The sequence below is a fragment of the Nicotiana sylvestris genome, chromosome 1 (genome assembly GCF_000393655.2).
Source record: "Nicotiana sylvestris chromosome 1, ASM39365v2, whole genome shotgun sequence".
NCBI classification, from domain to species: domain Eukaryota; kingdom Viridiplantae; phylum Streptophyta; class Magnoliopsida; order Solanales; family Solanaceae; genus Nicotiana; species Nicotiana sylvestris.
Window position 1 is genome coordinate 184396136 of NC_091057.1, and position 5795 is coordinate 184401930.

Consider the following 5795-nt stretch of genomic DNA (forward strand, 5'->3'; position numbering starts at 1 on the left):
GAAATGTCTAGGCATATATTTAGACATGAATAATCACTCTAGGGTACATCTCTTCTTTAGCAATTTGATTGTGAGGCGTGCTATGTTCCAACTTCAGTCAAAAGGTAGGGCCTGATGTCTTGATCTTAAATGGACTAAAGATATGAATACTTTGAAAATTAGTTGGAAGGCAAAACCATGTTACTTCAGGTGCTATTGTATTCTGTGGGTGCCCACGAAATAACTCTTTATGATCAATAGGATTCTCTGAGTTGCCATTTGGCCTATATAAACACATTCAAAGAGTGACTACCACCACAGCTCTCAGCAAAACTTGAAAGCATTCAAAGATTATTTTTCTGCTTTAGTAGTTCTTCTTTTACTTCTTTGCTCTTATACATTAAAACTAAAAGATCATGGCTATTCGTATGCCGCATATAATCAAGAAGTCTTCCACAAGTGGAGATGTTCCAAAAGGCCATTTTGCTGTGTATGTTGGGGACAACCAGAAGAAAAGATTTGTAATCCCCATATCGTTCTTGAGCCAACCTTCATTTCAAGACTTGCTTAGTCAAGCTGAGGAAGAATTTGGCTTTGATCATCCTATGGGTGGTCTCACAATTCCTTGCAGTGAGGATGTGTTCGTTGTTCTCACATCTCGCTTGAGGAAGTGAGAAGGAAATTAACAATTCAACAGTTTTTGCTTACACAATTTTGTAAAGGTTTCTAGAGTGTACAGTTCAGGAGTTAGAAGAAACAGTAATTTGAAGTTAGAATGAGGAGTGTTACCACTCTGACTAGGTAGACTAATGAATTTAGCTCCATATTCAATGGATGTTATTCCTTTATTCTCATGACTAAGGACACATTTTTCTACTTCAATAGAAATTGAAGTAATGAGCTTTTTTACTTCTATGGTTCGAATAAATTCCATATATCGATGGAATAATTTATTGCAATATAATAATTCTTGCTCAACTTACTTGGTTTTGTAAGTGCACCTGAATGCAATAGAAAAAATATTTTGAAGATGTGATAAGAGCTTCCATGTTTACCATTTGGCTTTCCAGTTACCTGTACAGCTTAGGAGTGTGAAAACATCTTTTTCTTTCAAGCAAAGCTCCCTGCTTACTCGTTAACACTCACCAAATATGTGGTATTCATAATTAGTTTACTGTTTGATTTCTGTTTTTTAATCCTATTTATGGCAAGAATACAGAATGGATGAGTCTGTTTTCTTAAATGAATATGCAGATCTGAGCTTGTCGGTCAGTTTTCTTTATTCGATTCAAGATCTTCAAAATTTCTGTTGCTGATCAAAACAAATGTAACTTAATTAACTCTAAGATATAACATCTGCACTCATGATGGAAATTAGGACACTATAGACATGGGGACAGGTTAATAGTGAGGAAACATTTCTGTCCTTTACTGTTTTAGAGAATTTGCTGAAATAACCGAGGTAATTCTAATCAGGAAAGTTGATCCTGCATAATGACCTTAGCATGAGGGGACAAACCAGTTGTCAGATATTGCAGTAAATTTATTTTTAATTGCAGACCAAGTGGTCCGGACCTGAATAATTACAGGACAATCACCCGTTGTTAACAATTTGATTTCTGAAGATCCTGTGTTTTCTATCACGTCATAAAAACAGTGGTGCCTACTGATCTTCAGGCACAATAGCCTAAAATCATAAATACTTGCCAATGAGTTGGATAGCAAAACCATGTGATACTTCATCCGCTATTGTCAATCAACAGGGCAACAAATGCCTCTTCACCACTGAAATTTGAGATATAATGGACTTGTTTTCTCTTATAGTACTGACGTAGATGGACACAAAATTAATATATGGGGTATGTTTTAGTCCTAATGGATAGCGTTCCAGACACAAATCATCATAAGGACAATCCATTCTTATGCAATTGATTCTATGAGATCCTTTGTTCCATGCATAAGAAAATGGTAGGACCTATTGTTCCTGAACTTATATGAGCTAAAGTAATTAATCATGTCAATTAGTTGGAAGGCAGGACCATGTGGCTATTGGTTTGTCATTGTCTTTCACCCAAATGGCTCTTTACAACAAAATCGTGAGATTTTATGACTTTCCATTTGCTTATATAAACATGTTTTGAGAAGTTTACACCGCTACAGCTCTCCACAAAACTAGAAAACTACTCAAGCTTTCAAAATATTAGTATTTCTTCTTTCACCCTTTGCTCATCTTAAATAAAAATCCATGGCTATCCGTGTTCCTCGTATAATCAAGAAGTCCTCAACATCCCTTGATGTTCCCAAGGGCTATTTTGCTGTTTATGTTGGGGAGAAGCAGAGGAAGAGATTTGTAATTCCCATAGCATACTTGAGCCAGCCTTCATTTCAAGATTTGCTAAGTCAAGCGGAGGAAGAATTTGGCTTCAATCATCCTATGGGCGGTGTCACAATTCCCTGCTCAGAGGACATCTTCGTTGGCATCACTTCTCAGTTTAGGATTTAAGAATATAGTTGAGATCATTTTCTTTTTTTTTTTAGGTCTCAAAATTTAATACATCAAAGCAGAAGATCTGTCTTGTACAGTTGATTAGTTAGGATCTCAATGAGGTATAGCATCACAGAGGTTGGTGCTTTTTGACTCACAAAGACTGTAACTCAAAGAATACAGATACAACATCCATTTTTCTCACTAAACGTATCCAGAATAAATTTATCTTGGAGTTCTGAATAATTCAGTTTCTCCACTTTGCTAGCTAGGTTATAATTTGAATCGTTTTGTTTGATTTAACTAGTATACGCTCACAATATAAATAACTTTTACACCATGAGTGTATTTTAACCTTTTATATAGCAGATTATTTAGTTGATCTTGTATTTCACCAAGTCTGGATTACTATAGACATTCTCATGTTATTGTATGTTTCTTTGACTTGATGGACAATGGTTTAACTTCTCTCCGTTAGCAGATTCATAGATGTGCTATTCCAAAAGTTCATGAACCGGTAAGTTAGCTGCTCAAATGGCAATTTCTTGGACTAAAAAATGAGAGCATAGCAGGCTGAGAACAAAACGAATTTCAATTACTTAACTTAATGTTTGTTGTTGGTTCTGTTTTCTTCATGTAAACTGTTAATATTTGATTCTTTTTATCTGTAGAAGCCAGCTGTTCTTGATTCATATGATGAAATTGCTTTCACGGAGCATTCAGACACCATTGCATATGGCTTGAATTTGCTTAGGTCAACCATTGCATAAATGAAAGGAAGATCTAACTGAGGGTGCAACAAAGCATCAGTTCTGCAAAGAAAACTTCCACTTTTATTTTCTTACAAATGTGTTCCTAGGTTTTTTATTTTTTTTTTATTTTCAAAAATTACAAATGTGTTCCTAGGTTTTTTTTTTTTAATTTTATTTTCAAAAAATAAATAAAAAATGGGCAGCGCCGTTGCCGGGGATCGAACCCGGGTCACCCGCGTGACAGGCGGGAATACTCACCACTATACTACAACGACTAGTATGTGCTCTTAGGTTGCTGTTACGATTAGATAACAAAACTAGAAAGGACCAAAAAAGCAGAAAAAAAAAGAACTGGAGTGAAAAAACTATTTTGGTCTGCAATTGACCCAATACATAAGTCAGCTCATGCTTTAATATAAGCATAGCGTTCATACATGGCTTGTCATTCACTAAAAAACTTTCCTTTAGACCTCGACAATGGAATAATCAGCATGGAGCGGCTTGAACTACGGACAGAAAAGGTGACAACAACAATATTAACGGTTCCTCTATTCTTCATCTCTTTGATTGGATTGAAAGCTACTTCACCTATCTCTCGGACCTCTTGACCTGGAACTGAAGTCAAACTTCTTTGTAGAAGTCAAATATTACTTTATAATGACTAAGAAGAATAATAAGGAAAAAAAAGGGAACTGTGAGGCACTTATATTTCCTCTACCATTAAGTCTTTTCTCCCGTGATATGACATTAACAGTACGTGCAACAAATGAGGAGGCCTAATTAATGAAATCACGGAATTAATCATACTTTTTCTCTCAAAGTAACAAAGAGTACAATCAAACAATGAACATGAAGTACCAAAAAATACCTAGCACCTAGGAATAAGCTATTGAAAACCAGTACAGTTGTATTTCACTAATGCTAGACAAAAAAAAAGGAATCGATGGATTACCAGTATATCTAACACATATTTTTCTTTTATCCAGTTGGATAATGCTTCTGTTGAAGTTTGGCAAAATGCCAAAGTCCCACATTGGTTGGGAGTTAAGTTTGGGGGGATTTTTCCCCTATAAAAGAAGGCCTAATGTTTAGGATTGAAACACACCTCTCATTTGCCTTCTCATCTGTTTAAGGCATTTGTATCTTCTCTCTTTAGTATTATTTCACTTGTATTTTTGGAGTGGAATAAAATATTTGGTTGTGTCCGAGGAGTAGGCAAAATTAGCCGAACCTCGTAAATTCTGGTGTTCCCTTTATTATTGCTTTATTGTCTTATTTATTATTTGGTGGTTGTCATAATTTTTGGTATAGTAGTTGTGACTTATTCACACTCTATACATTTGGCTTCCGCAACAATTGGTATCAGAGCCAAGGTACTGTCTAAGTATGCTCTGTGGTTGCAGCATAGTCTGATCTTCCACATCAGAAAAGATTTATCTTGGTAACTGAGTCAAGGTTCTGTCTGAGTATGCTCTGTGGTTGCAGCTTAGTCTGATCTTCCACACCAGAAAGGAAATAATCTTGATTTGTGTCGTCAGCTATTAAATAATATTTGTGTCAAAGATGGGAGACAATAAACAAGAAGAATCTACATCAAGTGTCAACAATACGTCATCATTGGCATCTTCGCTTATGACAAGAATTGTGTCAAATGCGAAATTTGCGGTCGAAATATTTGACGGGTCCGGACATTTTGGGATGTGGCAAGGCGAGGTTCTAGATGTCCTTTTTCAACAAGGGCTAGATCTGGCCATTGAAGAAAAGAAACCAGATGTTATTGGAGAAGAAGATTGGAGAATTATCAACCGTGTTGCTTGCGGTACCATTCGATCCTACCTTGCTAGAGAGCAGAAATATCCATACACAAAGGAAACTTCTGCAAGTAAATTATGGAAAGCACTGGAGGATAAATTTTTGAAGAAAAACAGTCAAAATAAATTGTACATGAAGAAGAGACTGTTTCACTTCACCTATGTTCCTGGTACCACGATGAATGAACATATCACCAGTTTCAATAAGTTGGTTACAGATTTGCAAAATATGGATACAACTTATGATGATGGTGACTTGGCCTTGATGTTGTTGGCGTCACTTCCTGATGAGTACGAGCACCTTGAAACTACTCTACTCCATGGAAATGACGAAGTTTCTCTCAGAGAAGTTTGTTCGGCTTTGTACAGCTATGAACAAAGAAAGCGAGAAAAACAGAAGGGCGGAGAAGGAGAAGCACTATTTGTGAGGGGTCGTCCTCAAAATCAAACGAGGACAAAGAAGGGAAGATCCAAGTCAAGATCCAGACCCAGCAAAGATGAATGTGCCTTTTGTCGAGAAAAAGGGCACTGGAAGAAAGACTGTCCGAAGTTGAAGAATAAGGCCAAACATAACAATGGAAAGGCCATTATGGATTCAAATGTAGCTGATTGTGATGATTCAGACTTCTCATTAGTTACAACAGAGTCATCAACATCATCAGACATATGGTTGATGGACTCGGCTTGTAGCTATCATATGTGTCCCAACAGGGACTGGTTCATGGAATTTCAAGAAGGAGAATATGGAGTCATCCACACAGCGGATAA

At 36.5% G+C, this 5795-nt stretch overlaps 1 non-coding gene across 1 annotated transcript; it reads right to left on the reverse strand.

The window, feature by feature from the left end:
* Positions 1-3419: 3419 nt before the first annotated feature.
* Positions 3420-3491, reverse strand: TRNAD-GUC (transfer RNA aspartic acid (anticodon GUC)). Its single transcript has one exon. It is a non-coding gene; the product is annotated as a tRNA-Asp (tRNA).
* Positions 3492-5795: the final 2304 nt, after the last annotated feature.